The 23212-nt window shown below is 39.3% G+C and overlaps 1 protein-coding gene across 4 annotated transcripts in view; it reads right to left on the reverse strand.

Moving 5' to 3' along the window:
• enox1 (ecto-NOX disulfide-thiol exchanger 1) overlaps nt 1–23212 on the reverse strand; it is a 136879-nt gene that overhangs the window by 79793 nt on the left and 33874 nt on the right. For all 4 annotated transcript variants that reach the window (XM_084908485.1, XM_084908482.1, XM_084908483.1 and 1 more), the window contains exon 2: nt 21001–21033. The gene's annotated coding sequence lies outside the window, so the exon portion shown is untranslated. The remainder of the gene's footprint in view (nt 1–21000; nt 21034–23212) is intronic.

Here is a 23212-nt window from a genome sequence, read left to right on the forward strand (position 1 = left end):
TCAAGAGAATTATTAGTATAACTGAATAAGTGTTTAAAATAAAATTGCTTATTCAAATTTATTCGTATGTTTCCTATTTTATACAAGTGGCTGGATAATATACATTAGGAATAAAAGAATAAATGTTTTCTGTACATTAGCCCTGCAATAGACTGGAAACTATCAAACAGTCCAGGGTGCACCCCACATTCACCTTCTAACCCTGAATTATATAAGTGGAAGAAACATGATGAATAAAAGGAAGATGTTATCTTTTTTCCCCTATTGTTTACAACTCAGATCATAACTTGTAATAGATATTTTTACTTTATTTTTTAAATTATTATTTTAAATATCTCCGTAATAATACTTCATGTACTTTAAGTTCCTTAACATAAAGTCGACATATACTGAATATACACTATTCGATGTATACTATAAAGCAGCCGCCCCCAACCTTTTTTTGCGCCATGGACAGTGTTGGGGAGTAACGGAATACATGTACCGCCGTTACGTATTTAAAATACAAAATATGAGTAACTGTATTCCCTTACAGTTACCGTTTAAAAAGGTGGTATTCAGAATACAGTTACTTAAAATAAAGGGATTACACGGCGGTATTTTCCTGTTTCATATGTTCAGCTATGCCCTCTCTATTTTTGGTTCCCACGCCCCAAACAAAACAGGCATTAAGAGACTCTAATTATTCACAAAAATTATTTAATATGAAGGCAACAGGCAGAGTGTTACAGGCATAGCCCTAAAGAATGTAGCCTCATGGGCAGTGTAGTCCGTGCTGCAGGGAGAATGGACTGCCATACCCGTTATGTGTCTGTGAGCAAGGGAGGGAGAAAAAGGAGAGTGGAAAAGTACGAGTTATCATCAAGCAGAAACGGGAGCTGGAAGCATGTAAATATAATAATAACCACTGCAGCCAAGAAGAGTGCCTGACGAGCCTAGTTGTAAGTAAGCTATTAAGACTCGACTGTACACTGTGTTCGTGTTTTTCTCCGAAACAATAAGTTCTGTTGAAGCAGCTTTTCAATGCCTCTCTCTGTCTCTCGTAAGCAAAGTTGACCCACACAACAAAGTAAAATCAGTTTTCGGCTAGGAGCCCGACATATTAAACAGAGGTCCCTTTACTACGGTTCGGAGCCACGGATCTGTTTTATATACGCGTGAAACAGTTTTCTATACGAGATCACTGCAAAAAGTGCAGCCTTACCTAATGTCCACCTACTGTTACTCCTTTTATATTAAGATTTAAAAATCTAGTTGGTATTGTTATGGCGAATAACCTTCAGTAAAAGCAATAAGTCACACAGCAATAGTACATTCATGTAGTTGATGAATGCATGATAATATAATAGGTAATCCAAAGTATTCAGAATACGTTACTCTCATTGAGTAACGTAACGGAATACGTTATAAAATACATTTTGGGGCATGTAATCTGTAATCTGTAGTGGAATACATTTTAAAAGTAACCTTCCCAACACTGGCCACGGACAATATTTTCACGGACCAGCCTTTAAGGTGTCGCGGATAAATACAACAAAATAAATCATACGAACAAGACAAAAACTGTGGTATTTTGTAAATATAATAGTAAACGTGAATTCACTGTGTAATTATGTAAATGTATTAGCAGTGTCCTCCTGAAATGCGCCAACATTGAGAGTAACATCCTCCTCTCTCCTAATGCTCTCTGATTGCTATGGAAACGCGTAAATATTTATTTTAAAATAAGACACACAACTACAACACGGGAAAAGACCCAGCGAAACCAAGTTAATGATAAAAACTCTGAAAACCATAAATTTCACACCCAAGCCTCAACTCTCTTACCAAACGTGGACTGCTGCTATATAGTTATTAAGCTGGGTCTGTCTGTCAGGTTATATCTCAGGACAGGGGTTTAAGTGGTAATGCTTATTAGGTCTGATTAGTGCTACTGTATACTTCCACTTTATCAAGACAATGGCTTCACATATTATTACTATTAGTGGTGTTTTATATTTCCTATCAATACCACACTCCCTACATTGATCTAATTGCTTATATATACATACATTCCTACATGTGTCTTTTTTATTTTTCAATCCATAGAAGATGTGTTAACATAAATAAAAGTTTGAAGAAAAGAGACGGTCTAAATTTGCACTGGAACAAGATTTTAAAAGAGAAGAAAGAAGGAGAAATAAATGTGTGTGTGTGTGTGTGTGTGTGTGTGTGTGTGTGTGTGTAAGCACAGCCTTGTATTATATTCATGCTAAATGGGCTGATTGACAGAAGCAGTGGGCTGAGGCGGCGCCGTCTGTTCCCATCCCCTCTAATTACAATCAAGAAAGACGAAAAGTGGCAGAACTCATAGCTGAACCCCCCTCTGTGTTCTCACAAATGTAGTCACGGCCGATACAGCGGCCATGCTTCAAATGCTAGATGTGTAGGGATGGGTATTGAAAACCGGTTCTTGTTGAGAACCGGTTCCCACTGTTTCAATTCCTTGGAATTGTTTGCCATTTTTGCAAACGATTCCCTTATCAATTCCAGTCGCCCCGAATGACGTCACCACGTTGCGGAGCGTCATTTACCTGGCAGGAAACACGGCGCCTAAGCGGCTCAAACGCTCAAAAGTTTGATTATACTTTACGAGAACGGATGACAACAGGACAACTTGCAATACTTGCAAAGTAGATATTTCATTTAAGGGAGGAAACACTACGAATATGCAAAAGCATTTGCTCACAAAACACGCGATAACCTTAAATGAATGTCATGTTTTTAATTCCGCTCCAGACTCATGAATCTCAACCCAGCAGCAGCGGTAACGTTTGCACGTCCTCTCCCGTTAATGCGGCAGGTAAATAATCAACTAACAGTGCATATTATGTTAGCGCGATCTGCCTTATTACAAAACCTGCCATTACTGTGCATCTGGGTGACCATGATGAGAGAGACAGAGTCTGGCTGGCTCAAATGCTGGCATTTCTCGCTGCAGTCTACCGGTAGCGTCTCCTTTCAGGCCAGGATAGACGAATGTCACCGAGCAGTGACCAGTTTGTGGTAAAAGGCTTGAACCCATTTGCCGCAGCAGATGCCCCGATTTTCGGTAAGTGAATGTGTTTAATTGTAGGCAGGGACATTACTGGATATTCTTGTGTAATTGCTACAGAATAATTTATGTTATACTTCGTTATTGCTACAGAAGAATATTTATTTTATTATTTTACATTTACAATTTTTTTCCTGGGGACCCTGTGACACCCCGTTGAAGAGCTGTAGGCTGTGGATCTCTTAAGATCTCACTGTTGGGTTTGTAAGGCCATGTTACTCCTAAATTTCTATCTTGTTCAAAGAGAAGATATAAAACAAAGTTCTAAGCTAATCGACCTTAGTGTTCTCCTTTTTTAAAAAGAATCGATAAGAGAATCGATAAAGAATCGAATCGTTAAACAGAATCGAAAATGGAATCGGAATCGTGAAAATCTTATCAATACCCATCCCTATAGATGTGACTTGGATCATTTTAAACTGCCCCCACCACCACCTCAAGATTTAAGGCTGCTGTTTTGGATTGCTTAATCAAAATCAAATTATTTAATCCAAACAGTTTTACATCTGAATATGAGCAAAGCAGAGAAAGCCACCACAGCTGGAGCATCAGGAATGCACCTGGACAGCAAAAAAAATAGACCCTGCTGATGCAATCCTTGTAGTGCTAACAGCTGATTCAAACTTTTGGCATCAGTCAATATTGGCTCCTGTGAACAATATCGGTCTCATCACACAGAGGACATCTGCCGCGTCTAGACGTTCTGAATCTAATCCTGCTTTAACATGATGTACCCAATCACTGCGACAAATAACATCCAGACGACACTGATGATATCAGACAACAAGCTGCAGCAGCACAGAGGAAAGGGAGCAGGTCATGGGGGAGATCATGAAGTGGTGTCATTTATCTGGAAGACCTGTTGAGCTGTAGAAAGCATAGAGAGCAGACGGACAACATGTGGAAATCCACATTCATGTTTATAAGGGTTAAACTGGTTTTGATCTTACCAGAGATGGGTGGTTTACATGAATACAAAGAAACATGGTTCTTCATATCACTGTATATATTACAAAAACTATTCTGGCTGCTGATTACCTTATGCTGCATAAAAGAAGAGTTTTTAAATGATGAACCTAACTTTTGGTTTGATGATTTGAATTGTTAATCTGTAAGACTTTACAAACTGTCTCCTTCAAGGCCTCCGTCACTGACCTGCAGACCAGTTGGAGACCCTCTGGCAACCTCTGGTCACTAGGGAAAATGTCTATTTCTTTACAGGTTGGCAAGTGTTTGGAGATAACTCTGCATCTTCCATGCAAACTCCAACCAACCTACTAGCGACTAGTACAAATACACAAAGGCAGCACCGTGCATCAACCTCGTCTTACCTTCCTCATCTGTGGTATCACCATGGAGTACACCCACCATCTAATCCAGCCACTTCTAACCTTAATTCAATGTATACAAGGGTTTTAATGCAAATACACAAATAGTTTATCTAAAGGACAAACTGATCAGATCTAAATCTTGTAAAAGAGTTTCTTTTTATTTTATTTCAGTTTCTAAAACATAACGATAAATTTTTTTTTAGCCATTTTACACTTGCACTTAAAGTGCACTTAAAAAATGTAAAGGTGTCATTCTCAAACTCAAATGGGCCGTCAAGTTGCTCCTTAAAATGTGGAAATGCGTGTGTGTGAGTATGTGAGTGTGCTACCTTTAGCTGCAGTGAAAACCACAAACAGGCGGAAAAAAGTCACTGCAGCCATTAGGATGGGGTTGCTTCCAGAAATTTGATGAGAAGTCCAGATGTTTTGGCTCTCTGTTCCACATCGTCATTTATGCATGTGTGTGTTTGTGTCTATGAGTGTGTGAAAGAGGAAAAGGGAATGGAGTGCGCATTGGATTAAGCCTGCATTAACCCCAATTTCAAGGGAACGACTGAGGTCATTTAAACTATAGAAAGAGTGGAAGTAAAAAGTTTTCCCTCTGACTGCACTTCTTTGTGAAAACCCGCTTTGACTTAATTTAACAAAATCTAAAGCAGACTCTAACTTGAATCCTAAAACCAAATCTGAAACCTCAAACAAACCCTTTGATGGTCTGTCCCAAAGTGAGCATCAGCCAAAATGTCCTCACTTTCCAAGGTCTTAAACTAGCACAGCCATTATTTGTTCCACTTTTATACTGAAGAAAAGGGGAGCACTAAGTCACATTTTATAAGTCTGAGTCTTTCACCTACCTCAAGTTAATTCCCAATCACCTTAAGTCAAAATCTATCTAAACCCTTCTTTTGAGGTCTGGATTCGGTTTTTGCTGAAGTGCTGCTGGACTGAGTAGAGTCCACAGTCAAGGAACAACCCAGACTCTGAGCTACAAAGTGCATCAGTCTATTTAAAGAGGCAAAGTGAACCCAGCAGACAGTTGTGAACTCTGAACACTCTGCAATAAATCTGTCAGCTCACACTCTGCACTCGCTGAAACATACTCTGTATCTATAACTTATCTTTCAAATAAAATCAATCTCTCAATACACACTGCTAAGGTCCATCCAAGGCTATATGTTGTTACTGTCAATCCAGTCAGTGTCATGTCAGTGTTTGTCCTTTTCTTACATTTTGAGTGTATTACACTAAGTTTTCGTTTGCAGGAAACTTCATCCAATGGTATATATGATGGAATGGTTTTATATTGTATTTGTAAAGAGCTTAACAAAATTGTTTTTAAAGATAAATGCAATAGAACAATAGATGAATGAATAAAGTTGTACCATGTTTAAGAGGTCACTAAATGAAAAAAACATACTAAAAATCATCAATTAAAGCTAATTAAATAAAACTTGGTAAAGTAAGTACATCTGGTTAAAGTAAAGAGAGTTGCAAGAGTGCAACATTAGCAAATTTTCTGCAAGGTTTTCCATGTTTGTCATGATTCTGCTTTAAAAACCTTAACAGGCAGAAACGGACTGAGCGCTGGGTTGTGTTAGCTGCATAATAGAGTTGCTTCTGTTCAGGACACATTTTGCACTTTACAATCCTTTTATAAAAATAAAATATACATATCCAGTCACTTAGCTTTAGCCAAGAATTTAGCTAATCCTTTCAAAATTTGCTAAAATTAGCAAACCAACAAAAGTTGGCTAACATCAAACAAAAATTGATAAGATATTTTTATACTGTATATGCTAATGCAGAAAACACTTGAAATGCTTACCGTGTGCAATCAATAGCCTGATTGGTTAGTTGCATTGTTGATCCTGAACAAATGTTATTATAATGATGCAGGAGATATCAGATATACCCATATTACACTGTGGTCAATAAAGGCGGGACATCAGATCAGGTGTGCCAAATCAATCCAGGCTCATCCATCATGTGCAGGAAAACAGCACATTAAAATATACAGTGCAATACCTGCACATTTTCCTTGTGAGCTTATCCACTTCCGCAAACTAAAATTTAACTTGAAGATCTTAATGGAGAGACACACGTGCAACATGACAGAGTAAAACTGCTGAAATCAGGCTATGCACAAGAAGATGATCTTTAACAGGAGGTCAGATGGAAATAAATCAGGTAGAGCTGGTGATTGCCATGGGGAAAGATTTTAGTTGTAAAGTGTGCAATGGATATGAAGTAATACACATTTTGTTCAGCTATCACAGTGTTTCAACTGATCTCAAAGGCCACCCAAGAGGATACTTCAACTGGTAACAGTAAGCTGCTCTCCCCTAACATTTCAGCTGCTTGCATCTGTGATCCTTCACCTACTACCCAAATCTGAATAAATAAAAAGCTTTGTCCACTGTAAAAACAATGGCCCCATAGTAAGTTCTGAGAATTCATTTCCTAATAAAAAAAAAACAAATACCCTCAATTCCACTTTCAGATTCCTCTTCCTCTCTACAGTTTGCTGATGCTGCAGAGGAGCCGCAGCGCTCACAAAAGCAGCGGCGAATAAACTGGAACACAGCGAAAGCAAAAACAGATTACTGCTTCGTCACAATGATGCTTTTATTGCTAAAGAATTGCCCGAGTGTGGAGAAATCGCAGCAGGAGACTTTCATTTCTTATCACAACCAACACACTTTTCAGCCTCAGTCATAAGCGTAGAGTAATTCTGCCTTCAGAAAACACTAAAAAAGAATAAAGTTTATTCAGCTGGGTTGGTACGAGGTGGTGCACAGTCACACAAACAACTGAAGCTATTCTGGGTTAAAGCTGCTGCCGCCGCATCGCATTCCCCGGAAACACACACACACTTGTACATCAATGCATAAACACTCATACATATTTATTTACCTGCAGTGGTACACACAGCCACAAAGCTACACAAATAAAGTGCACGTGAACACAAAATCTAGGAGGGGTCTTACTGAAGGAAAATGGTCCTTAATCTGCAGAAATTTAGCCCATCCCCATGAAGAAAGCATTACAGGGACAGGTTCTTAGACATGAGTCTCTGGTGATTTTTTCTTTTTTTTTTAATGGAAGCACTGTTGCATGGAGGCGTTTATTCAAAGAGTAGGCAGCAAGATCACCTCATCTGATTTAAGCCAGCAATTAAAGAGCAGCCAGATGCCTCTGGGAGAGAGGAGGGGACGAATGAGGGAACGAAAGAGGAAGAGATCAAAGGAAGCATCAAATCAAGAAACGATAAGGCCTTCCTTTTGTGCATAGAAAGCCTGCTTTGCTTCCTCCTACATGCAGATAGACTCTTTGTGTGGTGTCGGTGTGAGACTCCATTGTCACACACTGTATCTATTCACACCACAGCCGGGCCAATTTCTCAATTGCGATGCATTTGCAGAGAGGTTTTATTGTGACTTGATCAAAGAGATGGCAGGTGGAAATGCATCATTTTATTAAAAAAAAAGAGAGAGAGAGAGAGAGAGAGTGAAAGCCCTGCAGATAAGCTTACTGTACGAATAACAATCTGATATTCAGGAGATATAATATTACACATGTTGGTGTCAGAGCTGAAGGCATCATTGGATGTATTTCATTGTCACTGAGCATCAGTTACTGGTACATGTTTGTGACTCACTGCCATGCTCATTTCCCCTGAGCTGCCACCAGTAATTCATAATATCATCAGAGCTCAGAATATGAGGAGGTTCGACTGATCGTCATATTTATAACCAAAAAGGCAAAACATTTAATCTTTTAGCTTCTCACATGCAAAGAGTTTGCTCTGCAATTATCTTCACAATAAATTGGCTAACGTGTACTAAGTGCACTCTACCTGCTAGCACGATTAGCTTAGATGAATTCTAAATAAAGCATAAAAAGTTTGTATTTGCAGAATGCTGAATCATATTAACCTTGATATTTTATACAGAAATGATAGCAACATATTTGGAGTAGATGAGTGTGCGCCTGCTGATATTCATATAGTAAAAAACGACCTGCTATCGTGGCGTCACAGTGGATGGACCTCACTCAGCTCATGACATGTGCTCACCTTGGAGCAACTGGTGCCCTTCTATATAGTTGAAAACCATAGACATGGTTATAAGTTGTCTTACTATAACGATCATAGCATACGTATTTATATATATCTGTATGTACCCGATCACCTCCTTAACAGGTGGGCCAACCTCAACTAAATTTTGGACAAACATGTCAAATATGCAGCAATTATTGGAAATTATGTATCGGAATTTCAGGAGCGGGACCACGCCTCCAAACACGCTCCTTCCGCTTATCATCTATATAAGTTCCTACAGTTCTGCAAGCTGTACATTCTCGTTTATGTGCCCCACCCTCCCTCTGTCCCCTTTTCAATTCTTTAACTTCTTCACTTCTATTTAGTACATGGGGATCTGCCAGGCCCGGGAGCCATCGCCAGTTCCCTTTGAGGCCTTCCCCAAACCGCAGCTCAATTAATGTCCAAGCCATTCACCTTTACCTACTAAAACGCTAAAATGAGGACGCGGGCCCAGCTAGTGAATTAACATCTATATGTTTTGTTAAAAGGATTTAATCCAGGTCTTTTGATTTCTGTACTCATCCCCCCCACCCCCCTCCCCCTGTGATTTTTTTTTTCATGTCATGTTTAACCTTTCGTGTCTGCCATAACCTTCCAAGCCAATCAGACTTGTTGTTGGCTCAATGTATAGTTACATTTCTCAGGTTGAGCACCTGAGAAGGTTATGGCATAGAGATCTGAAAAAGATCTGAAAAAGCCCAACAGACCTGGCTAGTTCTTTTAATCACCTCTTATTTTAACGCTTTTAGTAAAATAAAAATTGCATCAAATTTCATTACATTTTTTCATCAATTAAGTGAGCAGGTTTTCAAATATAGAGCCTATAGAGACAAGACTGTATGAAGTGGAGAAAATGTATTGTTGAGATGATGGATGGGTCAATAAAACGCTGTGCTTTAAGATCTGACAATGGCTCAAGCATCCAGTGCAGGTGTGTTTGTGAGATGTCTTTTTTTACATAAGCAGCTGTAAGCAGTAAATTATGGATTAAGGCAGCCACAAACTTTCAATATCTTGGATAAGAAAGACATTTTTCCAGAGGCAAGACACATGTAAAAGAGTCCCTGACAGTTTGCTAACATGGTCGATGTTCTTCCGCATGACCAGATTTGTGGATCTGACACCGTCGTCTCCCCAAGCTGCCATGAAGTATTAAACAAGTCTGGAGGATAGACTCAAGCCCAAAATGTCTCACACCAGAAAAAAAAAACAAAAAATGTAGGTGAAAGAAATGAAGCTGAAGATGAGAGTGTCTGCGAGTGAATGTGTCCACAGAGAAGTATCATAAGAGGCCACAGCAGAAGCCTCACGGTGTCGTCCGCATTCGGACCAGAAAGGACACCTCAAGGTTGAACCACCTCGCACTAAATTATTCACCAGTCAGGAAAAAAAATACACATCTCCCCTTCACTCTGCTGTAAATATGCAAACACAACCCCGCCTCCTAACAAACTAACTGATAGACAACTCCGGATTACATCATAAGGAAACACTGTTAATTCATTTAGCGAGGCAAAAAAAATCTATATTCTCTGTGACAGTAAATCCTTTTGACACAAGCAGCCATGGGAACTAACACAACACACATTCCCTGCCACACACTACAACACAACCAACAGCAAAGAACTTATACTCATCATCATTAAATTATTTACCTCATCTTTTGACTTTGAACTCAGCTAAAACCTTTGTTTTACGCTCCTTGACATGATAAACACATTGCTCATTTCTGTGTTAAAGTGTGCTTACATTTCGTAAGCACACATTTAGTATATGTGTTGCTGCGGACTGAAAGGTTCCGTTTGCATCAAGTTTTGATCGTTATAAAACAATCAAAACTTGATTGTTTTATAACAAAGAGTCCCATCAACTTAAATTTATGGCTCAGGTATACTTGAGTAAAAGTAAGTCAAATGTCCATTTAAGAAAACCCCCTTACAAACAGGAAATATCAGTGGTTACCTTATTTATTTTATTATTATTATTATTATTATTATTATTATTATTATTATTATTATTATTTTGCATTTGGCAATCCATTGCAAGTAGTTGCCACAATCACTTTTGATTGCAAGCCAGTTCCAGGAGACAGGTTGCCTAGTTATTCAAAATTCAAAATAATTTAAAATAAAAAGTAATAGAAAAATGATTGTAGAAAATAAAATAAGCAACCATTCATACTATTTAATTCTAACCTGATCTGTATTATGGTCCTCCTTTCTATCATGAAACCCTGCTTTTGTCACAGCACGCAGGTCCCACTAACAGAACCTTCTCCTTCACGGCTGCTGCAGTGCTGACACGTCCGAGAACCTGTAACTTTCCATTTCAATAAGCCCGGGGCAAAATGAGCAAGCTGCCCGGCATCGATCTGTTTTTCCTCAGGTTTTATGGAGGGCAGGAGGGAGGAGGACATGTCAGATTTTCCCTCAGCTGGATGGCAGGCAGCGGCTGGTCTAGACATGAAATCACCAACCGCACGATGAGACACCGAGACAGAGAGACTGGAGGTGCACATTCCCTGCTACGCCAGGTTTTTAAAGTATAGCAGCAACATTGTTGTGTGCAGTCTTCACGCATTAGAACAATCGAACCACAGAGTGCTACACAAGCCCGTGTCACTTCTTTGCCCGTTTACGTCGGGCCATCTGGAGTACTGTGGGTAACAGTTTTTGTGAAGACATCAGCACGCTGCAGCTAAAGAAGCTTAAGTAAGCAGATAAAACAAGCAAAACTGAGGAAACCACCCAGCACATGACAACAGATGAGCTCTGTTCCTCTGGGTTTATAACATATACACACATATGCAGGGCCTCACACGCATGGCTCTGTACTGGACCCACAAAAAGGAAACAATATCAGTTGGCCCTGACTCCAACTTCCACATCACTGTGCACAATCCCAGCATTTTTCAGGGTTTATTTTTATGTGACCTAGCACACCAATATTTGTCCTTCTGATGATTTTGTTCCCTGTTCCTGCCACAACAAGCCACCGCTGCCTTTCCCTGCACTCTCCTCCAATTGTGTTTTTCCTCACTTCTCTTTCTGTTTTTCTGCCCCTCTCTTCTTTTTCTCTCTCTTTTCTCGCCTCCTTCCCCACCAGTCACTGTGATGAAGTGGCCAGTGAGTAGCCGTCTCTGTCGGTAATCACCACGGTAACTCATGGCAGTGCTGCGGCGCCGGCAACACGCCATCCATCACCGCCTCCACTGCTGCAGGAAACTGATATATCAAGATGTAAATTCTGGCCTTGCTGCTGCTCCCAGAACTTGGATGTCTCCACAGAGGAGGCGGGGGAAACAAGGAGAAGATGATGGTGGAGAGGGGTAAGGTGAAAAGAGGAATAAATGAAAGATGAGATAGCATGCACGGAGACTGTGGGGGGTAAATATATAATGCTGAGGAGAAAAAGAGGGGTGGATAACAGGATAGAGGATGTGTGGAGCAGAGGAGAAAGGTAAGAAGAAGGCAGGGACATAAAAGAAAAAGAAAAGAGTAATGAGGGGATATACTGCAGCAGAGGAGATATGAATAGGTGGGGGGGAAAAGAGGACAAAGCAACTATGGAATGAGGAACATAGAGTAGGGAAGCTGATGAAAGGGAGGAAGGGAGGAGAAGAAAAGGAGAATGAAGAAGCAGAGGGAGGAGAACGATGAATGTATGATGACGGCGACAGTGTTAATCCATCCTGATGCATCCTTATTGCTCTGTCACAGCCTGCAGTTACCACACGAACACACACAAATACAAGGGTTGTAACATTTGAGCCCTGCATATAATGCATGTGAACGTGTTTAATGCAGTGAGTGATGGGAAAAATTAAAAGAGAGAAAGAGTAGTGTAGCCTCAAGAATCCATGGGGAGAAATCTGTAAGAGCAAAGATGGCAGTAAGAGCAGAACTTCCAGGGCAGAGGTGGGGGGCTTTTTAGCAACTTATTTTTAGACCCAATGAGCAGGATTTAAAATCGCTGTCTGTTGGTGGGCTGTGTGGACAGGTTTGCATCCATAGTGAAATGATACAAATTAAAGTATTCCAGTCACATTACTGACGCAAAGGTATGTGAGTAAAACAGGAAAATGTGATTGAAGTAGTGAAAATAAAAATGCAGACAAACATCAGCTTTGAGTGTCAGCGAGCCAGAGGATGAAAAAGCGAAACACAAAGCTAAAAAACTACATCCAGTTAATGTTCCAAGAGAACTAATGACTGCGACACAGAAGGTTACCTTGCTGGTATGAATGTACACTTTGGATTGGACAACAAATTTTCAACTTGTGGTGCCTAAAATCTTATGAGTCACACTTCTGACTCGGGAGTGAGAACGTGTTGACTTGTGACACTTGTCGTGTTTGAGTGTCAACCACTGGTATTTTAACACAATTGAGAAGAGAAGTAGTTTGAGTCACATCTGCCTAGAGACGTGTTGGCGACCGTCTGGCAACTGGACTTATTATAGTTGTGTAATTTTTTTAAATAATTTTTTATTTCATTTTGCCTTTTATTTTTAATTCAGTATACTTGCAGTTTCCAGAGTGATTTTTTTTTTTTCGGTTCAGTTTTTATTGTTTGAAGATGTTTAGTTTTTAATATGAGCTCATCTACTCTTAATGCAGCCAATCACATCGACCGTGTAATTTTCCTCGATGAATTTGTGTAATTTATTTTTTCAAACCATTTTTTAAGATTTTTCAAAAGCAAACAAACAGATGTGACTAATCAGAGCACTGCGTTTGGCGACAGGTTTACTTGTAGCTCAAAACACACAACAATACTAAAAATACAAATCATAAAACAATACTATTTTACCTCTGACACACATCTAGACGTTGCTCCGGGTCAATCGGCTCTATGAAATTATTTCTCTGCCTCTTCAGATGTGGTCCCAACTCTGCCAACAGGAGTTCAAACTGCCCCACTGTCCTCCTGAAATATGTATTAAAAGCGCTTGTGATGCAGCTTCATCTCCTGGATCAAACCGTGAGACTCTCCCTGCTGCTGCCAGAATCTCAGTTTCTTCCTTTTCTTGATTAGAAACATCAGGACCAGCTCATCATGTTGAGTTTATTATTTTTATAGCGTGTTTTCAGCAAAAATGACGTGGTCTTGGTGTGTAATGACCTTTAGTTTAATTTTTAATAGGTTTAGTCTTTTTAAATGATTATTTTCTGTGTTTTATATTGTAGGCCATGTATCCAAGGCAAGATTTGGAAAAATACGTAAAGGTATTCCAGCAAAGACAGACAGCTTTTGAAAAGCAGAGACTTACTATTTTATAAAAATGCAATGTCTGAATGAACATAATTTTTGCCACAGTAACACGTACAGTCGTACTAAGGCTAATTGCTCTATATTTTTATTAGATTTTTGTTAGATTTCAAAGTTCAAAGTTAATTTTTTTAAGTCTAATTTGTATTTTTAATCAGCTACAATGTTTTTTCACATCTAATTTTAGTTTGTAGTTTAGTTTTAGTTAACTATAATAACCTTGCTTGCAAATACCACTCTGGTGTTCCGCAGCTACCTCTTTGCAAGTGGTGTCTGGCAGTCACCAACAGTGTTGCTCAAGTTACTTAAGTTGGATTACTTACTTCTCCAAGAAAGTAATCCCATTACTTTACTGATTACTTATTTTCAAAAGTAATTAGTAACTTTTTAAAAACATGATACACAACCTTAATACGTAATAAAGCAAAAGACCTTTCAGCCCAATTCTAATTTTTTCTCCATCACATAAAACTGAATCAAATGAAAAACTCTCTTTTTAAAATTGTTTTATTAGTTTTAATCTTTTAAATTTATGCACATTGCATCAAGCAAAAACTGTCAAACAGTGGTTGACTAGAAGAAATTTGTTTAACATATTCCAGCACATAAAATATAAAATCATGTTTTGTCTTTAAACTCGCTCTTTCAACTAGATGCAAGTCAAACACAGCAAAAAATGAATAAAATCAAAGATTCAGTGGTACTAAGTCCTCTTAGTACCCCTTTGTGGACTGGTGCCAGCTGACCTACCTCCAGATCAACACTAGTAAAACCAAGGAGCTGCAACCACTGAACATCCAAGGTATGGACATCGAGGCTGTGGACAGCTACAGGTACCTTGGTGTTCATCTGAACAATAAACTGGACTGGACTCATAATTCAGACGCCCTCTGCAGGAAAAGGCAGAGCAGGCTGTACCTGCTGCGGAGACTCAGGTCTTTTGGAGTGAAGGGCCCACTCCTGAAGACCTTCTATGACTCTGTGGTGGCCTCAGCCATCTTTTACGGTGTGGTCTGCTGGGGCGGCAGCATCTCTGCCGGGGACAGGAAGAGACTGAACAGGCTGATCCGGAGGGCCAGCTCTGTTCTAGGATGCCCTCTGGACCCAGTGGAGGTGGTGAGTGACAGGAGAATGGTGCCTAAGCTGTCATCCCTGTTGGACAATATCTCCCACCCCATGCAGGAGACTCTGACAGCACTGAGCAGCTCCTTTCGCAGGTCTTTCCTCCCCACTGCTGTCAGACTCCACAACAAAGACTTTTGCAGCTGATCAAACCCACACATGTGCAATAAGACTGCTATATGTGCAATTCTTTTTCTGACAAAGTTGTACTGTATTTTCTTACTCAGTTGTATATAGCATTTGTATTCTATTTTATTCTATTGTATATATTATTCTGTTTTATTCTATTGTATATAGTATTTTATTTTATTTTATTGCATTCCAGTGTTTTCTAATTTCTGCTACATAACTTTGCACTTTTGCTGTAACGAAACAAATTTCCCACCTGTGGGACTAATAAAGGTCATCTTATCTTATCTTATCTTATCTTAAGACTATTTTCACCTGTTTAGCAGGAGTGGGGCTAGTGCTAGTTTGCCTAGTGCTGCAACGGTCATGTCAGTGGGGGGATCCGGAGGTTTCTCAGTGAATTTCACATTCCCGTGGCAGCATGCTAGATGCTTCTCAAGATTTGAAGTTAAATTTTTCACTGTAGAAAGAAGTTTTCTTCCCACGCAGAGTGTACAGCGCACGGTAATGTTTTTGTCACTTTTTACAGAATCAAACTCAAAGTAATGTAAGTACTTCCAACTTTTAAACGCTGCATGGTCATACTCTCTCCCGCACTCCATATTATCCATTGTTGATCTGCACACGTCTGTCGCTGCCACAGACATCGCACGCTCGTACATAAATGTCATGAGACACTCTCACAATCAAAATCATGGTTTAGTAACGCAGTAACGCAGCATGCTTATGGGAAAGTAACAGTTATCTATCTGCAGTAGTAATCCTTTACTTTACTTGAAAAAAATAAATCAAAGTAATCAAATTACAGTAATGCCTTACTGCCCATCTCTGGTTGTGAAACTGGTGACAAGCACAAACATTTTCTGGAAACGCTGCCACTGTGGCCACAGCTACAGAAAAGAAAGGGAAGTCAGCAGGAACGGAAAATCTTCAGCTGGAAAACTACCTGGAGGTGCCTCATCTGTCTCAGCCACAGAACAGCGGAGCAGCACCTGCTTTGTGCAACACCCACTATTACAGCACTGTGATTAGTAATATTACTGTGCTGAGTGATTTGGGTTTGGTAGGTGTTACTTTATGAGTGCTTTCAAGAGCTGCATGCAAGGTAATGTAACTCTAAAATTAGGTTAACAAGTCAAATTTTAAGTCAAATGTAACAACATAAACAAAAAAGCTGTTTTAATTCCGTGAAGAATTTGCTGTTTGTTTCACACACTATATGATGGAGTGTGATTTTTATGCATTCATATCTATCAAGTATTGCCAAAAAGAGACAAAAAACATGCACTGTCTGCATGTGTCCTCCCATGGCGTCAGCTAAATCTACATTTGACTTTTGAGCTGATGGGGAATCCTTCTAAAGCAGATGAAGCTAATGATATGAATCACATCAATGCCTCATATTCCAGACAGATTTCCAGTGTTTACGATAAGATTACTACAAGCTCCTGCTTGGGTCGGTGGGTAAAAGACTGTGTGCACAATGAATGTTTAAAAAATCACATGATCCTAAAATTCAGCACATCTCCATCTTCTCCATCTGTTGTAGTGAAACATTCTCGTTAACAACTACACACTGAGCACAGCAGAGAGAGCAAGAAAGCAGAGGAAAAATCAGCCATTTCACTCCTCCTCAGGTCATCATTACAGCGCATCAGGACAGCTGCTACCATGGAAACCTCCAGAGAGCAGAGCCTAGAAATACTTGTTGGTCGCAAAAATCAAAAGCCAAACTGTCTGAATCTAGGCAGTTTGTTTCAGACTCTATTTATTTATTTATTTTTACCAACTTTAACTTATTTTTAATTTCTAATCTTTCCTTTCTGTAATGATATACCTGTAATGATCATGATATACCATGTTCTGACTGAGAGATTTCTGAAAAAATTAAAACGTACAGCTCTGCTATCACTTCCAACATGAGGTGCTGTTGATGTCATTAGCTCACTTCTCCATAGATAGATGGATCCACAAGCTAGAGACATTGGAGCTCTTTCCGATGAAGGAAAAACTGATTTTGTGAGTTTTCCTCTCATATGTTGCCCTTCTTGCATCCTTATACTTGTACTGTCTGTATTTTCAGTCCTGTGATATTAAGTTGAAGTCTATATTGTTTTCTGTTTACGACTATGATGTGTTAAATGGCTCACCTGATGCTTTGATATGATGATGATCTGATCTGATAGAGTGTGTCATTTTTAATGTTTTAAAGCTCATCTGTTTGGTTTTGTTAAGGGTTATAATTAGGGACATGGCTGCAATGATTAACAGGTGTGTTAACACATGTAGATAGCTACCATATTTTCCGCACTATAAGGCGCACTTACATCCTTTAATTTTCTCAAAAATCAACAGTGCGCCTTATGCATGAATTCTGGTTGTGCTTACTGACCTCGAACTGATTTTTTGTCACACACGGCGCTCAGACATCTGTCAAAAAATGTTTTAGTATGACTTTGGAAAGCTACAAAGCTGCACCGCTTGATGGATTGTCAGAGCATTATGGCTACTGTAGTCAGGAGCCTCACTGAGTAATCTGGGTCCTAAACTCAGTCCGCTTCAGGTCCCAAAGTCAAATGAACACAGCAGCATCACTGAGAGTTAAAAACTGTCTAAATTCTTTCATCTTTAATAAAATGATCAGTGTTGCTGCTCTACCAGGTGTAACAATTAAGTTTAACGTCCAGGCATCAATGAAAATAGAATTTATTAAATTTAACAGAATTAGAAGTTAGCAGGAAGTTAGCTCGCTAGTTTCCACCTAAACATGATATAGCATGTTCTGACTGAGAGATTTCTGAAAAAATTAAAACGTACAGCTCTGCTATCACTTCCAACATGAATGAAGACAGAAAACTAAACAGCAGTGACTTTTGTAGGGTTACTGAAGTTGGACTAGCTGGTATATAATGATTTGCTACGCGATCGCTAGCAACACAGCTATGTTAGCATAACATAAACACAGTGAAGTTGGAAGATGAATGCTAACTTTTTTCCACTCGTTAATGGGAGGGTTCCCGATGGTTAGGGACAAACGCGATCACAACGCAGGATGCTGTAAACAAACCAAACTTCATCCACAATACGAGGTTAGTCGAGGTTAGTATTAATATACTGCAACAACATGGGACTACAGCAGCTGCAAGAGAATTCATCATTAATGAATCAATGGTACGGAAGTGGAGGAAGCAAGAAGAATGAGTTGAGTAAAGTTTGACTTATCTGACTGTTTTGTTTTGCTTTATGTGCCTTATAATCAGGTGCGCCTTATGTACGGTAACACTTTGGATAATTGAAGTGACTAAATTTGACCTCTACACCATGCTTGTGCTTTTGGTCCCTTTTAGTAGAATTTTTAATTGAGTTTTCTGAGCCCAAGAATCACAAGATGTAGTTTATACATTTCAAACTTTAAAGGGCTGTGTCCCTCTGAAAGTCTTGCAGGATGTTGGTGTTCTGGCAACTGTAAACATACGTATCAAACCAAATCCAACCTTAGATTCATTCATTCATAAATTGTCTGAAATCCTGTTCAGTTATCCAATGACAAATGTCTGACTATATGTTATGTTGTATCTTTTCCACTGCTCGGCTCTGATGAAGACACAGTTGTAGTGATGCACAATGAAAGGCTGTAAGCAGTGCGCGCTCCAGTCCCGTCTGTCCATTCGGACAATTATCTCAGTTATCTCAGTTTGAATTATATAATGTGATTTGGTATTTAGTTGGATACGTAAACTGTAGTTTAGGCAAAATAAAAACAGATCAGAGGTTCTGAAATTCAGAAAGCTCATCTTGCATCTTGCTTTGCGTGGTTTTTGTTTTTTTTAATCCAGGCTTGATTGATATAAAAAGAAGACAGAAGAAAAAAAAAAGATCAGGATTCATGATAACATTTTATCAGTAGATGTTCATTTTAACAGTCAACCATTCCCAGTTAAATTTGACATCAAGAATTCAAACTGATCAGTGTAAGCAGGGTTTTGATTCAGAAGGCTCACTCCTCACAAGATTACCACATAGAAAGTAATGTGACCGTTGACTCTAGAATGCTCCTGATGTTTTAGGGGAGCAAGAAACATTTCAATAACTTACTACATTTGAATTCAGAAAGAAATATTGTAACTGAAACTAAGGCTGACAGTTTAAATTCATACCATTTACAATCTGTGCTGAAAAATTCCACTTTGTGTCCAGAAAAGGACAGGACTTTGAATTTTGCTGCAATATTGACAAAGAAGTTAGCTAAGTTAATCAATAAAAATAGAAAACAACTGTGACCAGTGCTGCACTGATCAGATACTCATGAAATACTCCGAAAGTAGAGGCATTCTTCACCACACAGGGCAAAATGACCAACAAAGGTTATCTGGAGTCTTATCTTACACTTCAGCCACAGCAAATCCAGGGACTAACTAAGTTAAGCTAAACACTATACCAATATTTCAGCAATTCATTAAAGGGCATCAAATAAAAACAGTTATTATCTTAGCTTCTGTCGTCCTGCACTGTTGTTTTTTGTTAACCGAACACAATCCTGCTCATAAAAAGTTGTCTGTGTCCAGGGATCCAAATTCAATACAAAAAAAGGAAAAGAGTTGCCTCATGCCACAAATCTCATAGACTTGAAAATTAAACTACTAGGCATTCAAATCCAGACTACAGAGAACCAAAAAGTGAGGAAGCTTCCATTTACACTACTAAGGTCATCTTCAAATACTCATTATCGCAGATCTCAGATCAGCCAATCACATGAAAGCAATTTAATACATTTAGGCATGAGGAGATACTGAAGCTTAAATCAAGAATCAAAAAGGGGAAGAAAAGTGATTCGAGTGCCACCCCACATTTAAAGTCAGCTGAGTAGTGTTTCATTTCCAGTACTCATCTAAGTATTTTAGAACCTGCTGATCTACTGGGATTTTCCCACACAACACCTCTAATGGTGTTGTGTGTGCACAAGAGCATCTCTGAACAAGCAACACACGCAGAACCAGATGGGCTACAGCAGTAGAAGATCACCCCAGGTGCCACTCCTGTAAGCTGAGATATCAGAAGATCAGAAAAAAATCTTGCCTGGTCTGATGAATCCTGATTTCTGTTGCAACATTCAGGTCAGAATTTGTGGTAAACACGATCAAAGCATGGATCCATGCAGGCTGCTGCTGCTGATGTAATGGTGTGGGTATTTTCTTGGTACACTTTAGTACCCTCAGTCCTAACTGAGCATTGTTTAAACACCACAGTGTACGAGTATTATTGCTGACCATGTCCATCCCTATATGACCACAGTATACCTATCGTCTGTCAACGTGCCACAAAGCTCAGATTATCCCTGCACTTGAATGGCCTCCACAGTCAACAGATCTCAATCCAATAGAGCATCTTTGGAATGGGAGATTCACATCATGGACGAGCATGTCAATGTGGACCATTTATAACTCTCTGAGGAATGTTTAGCGCACCTTCTTGCCTTGTCCATTAATGGCAGTAAGAACTAGAGACCTGTGTTGTAGTTCACAGTGATGTTATGCAGATTTACAAGATGACTGCAGTGGATTCCATCAACAATAAACCTGCAAGCATGCACAACAAACTGTGCATCCTAATATGTGATAAAGCAGTTTTCTTTGTCATTTAAACCAAACTAAACTTGAGAATAATCTAAGGCACGTAAAATGTGAAAGTGACCTTAGCTGCACAGTAACAAAGAGCAGCTGCAGAGATGTGTCTGGATCACCACCTAAGGGACAGTTTTCCAAAACACATTATCAAGACAGCTTGACGTGGCGAAAAATCAGGCTGGTTCTGCATCAACTCTTTAGCCATTTGTTTGTGGAAACAAAAAGAAAGAAAGAAAATATGGCATGTCAAAGTGATTGGACAGGGCCTATTCATCATACACCTGCAAAACCAAGATGAAAAGACAGGAAAGATAAACTTCTGACTCACTGTTGTGCTGCAGCTGCTCACGTCTGATGACCCCTGTGGAGACAAAGACAGAATTCCTCATTAGTTTTATTGGTCCCGTGTTTAGGTTTTACCACTGTCCTAATGAATTAAATGTGCTGAGATCTCGTCAGGTTTCAGCCATGACATCATCTCAACAATCCCCCGAAGCAAGGCAGTGCCTGTCTGAATGTTAATGTGTGTGTATGATGGATTCAAGGCTCGCAGAGGTGAGCAGCTAATAAAACCGCTGCACGATTTACTGCACGAAGGCGCAAGAGTTCTGTGCACATACACATGCATACGCCGAGCACCAGCTGGGCTTTGCTGACCTTTCTAAAGAAAGGCTAAGCTTTAGAAGCCCACAGAGAAACAAAAGCAGGAAAACTGTGTCGAAAGAAACAGTGCAAAGCTGATCGGATCTTGATGACAGACTGTGCAGCCCGCAGACAAAAGGTCACTTCAGCTAAATCATCTCACTAACAAAGAGGAATTGGCCAGTAACAAAGAGCAATGAATGACATCAAACAGGATTTATTTTTATCATAAAGTGTAACAGGCTTGTAAAGTGTACTAACTGACGATGGGGAAACCACACTGCCTGCTGCTAAATTATACAGAATCATTATTCAGTGTAAAAGACAAAGGATGTGTAAAATTACAGTTTAATACTGTAATTTTAAACTGACGTCTAACTTCAGCTGTCTAAACTATCCAAAGGTTCACTTTACTAAAGAAGAATAAAAGCTCCTCATATTGATGCAGAGATGAAAGAAGTACCAGTAAAAATACTTATACTACTAATTAATATCATTCAATGAAAGCCACTATGTTTTCGCTGCCACTGTGTGGATAAGTGAGGTGTGTCCAGTTTTTTTCAGGTGAATGATTATTTTTAAGAGATTTTCAGAGATTCCTTCAGCTTTTGAAGGCCAGCGTTTTTCCCAGATACTTTTTTAAGATCCTCTGGCTTCAAGTTTGGAAATTTGTCTGGGAGACCTACTTGCTCATTTATATCAGCAGGGTCCAGGCAGCTAAGGTAACTAGATCAGATTCCCTCATCAGTCCCAACTTCTCCACCAATGCTAAGCACTGGCCATTTGATTTATTGTTTTGTTGTGATTTAATTCAGTGCAAAAAGAAACACCAGGAGTTGCAGTTAAATCTTCATTAGCAACGCTGTTGCCATCAAATTCCTTCAATATCAAAGACAAGGGTGCTTTCCACTAAACCTGACAACCAGGTGCAGCATCATCCTGTTACTGTGACAATAAAGCTAATTAAACTTGCATTATTGTAACAGTGACAACAACATCATCCCATATGCCAAAAAAACAACTGCCATTGTCACACATCTACAGTTGGTAGATTAAAACAAAGAAACAATATTTTAAAGTCAGTTTTAGCAGAAAAACATTCCTTTAAAAAAAAGAACAACATTTGCAGGCATGAGGCTATTAAGATGGGCCTATGATAGCAGCTTAGAGCAGATTTTATCTTTACACTTTCTCTCTCACTGCTTTCAGTTGTAATATGTATAAAAGGCTCCACTCCTCTGAATACATCCTCTTGCTTCAGCTCCATGTTTACTGCTTCAGTATGTAGCTGGTTATTTATCATCTCTTTAGCAGTGTAATCATGCAAAGCTACGATCAAACAATGGCTATCAGTTAGATATCATCTAAAATGTAAAAAGAAATATGACATGATATAAAGTGATGAGATGTTCTGTTACTAGCTGAATGGGAAAAGTGTAGGTGCGTTGTTTTTAAAGACAATAAAGCATTAAATGTGTTGCTGGGTGATGGTTGTAGCACAGTCTGTAAACAGAAAGTGAGCGATCGCTGTTTAATGTTCAGCCAAGTGAAGAGTACAGCGCGTGAGTGCCAGAGCAGGCCATATGGCAAAGACACTCCCACGCCAAAGCAGTCTAGACTGGAATGAACCAGTCCATCTTCCAGCAGCTCCTGTCCACATACAGACACAATCAGTATGGTTCTGTTTCACAGTGGCCAGTTTAAAGTGAAAACTATTAAATTATTTTCAATATATATATTTTTTCTTTCAGTTCTTTTACCCTCCAATTATTGCAAGCAGTGAAAACAAAGCTCAACTGAGCTGAAACTGGAACGCAGAAAATAAAGGTGTGGAAATGACATCGCTTACCTTAGCTAAATTACTGGTAACACCTCTGAACAGCAGGTGTGCTGTTAAC

This window comes from Perissodus microlepis, chromosome 16 (assembly GCF_051167445.1).
Source record: "Perissodus microlepis isolate ML-2025 ecotype Zambia chromosome 16, ASM5116744v1, whole genome shotgun sequence".
Lineage (NCBI taxonomy): Eukaryota > Metazoa > Chordata > Actinopteri > Cichliformes > Cichlidae > Perissodus > Perissodus microlepis.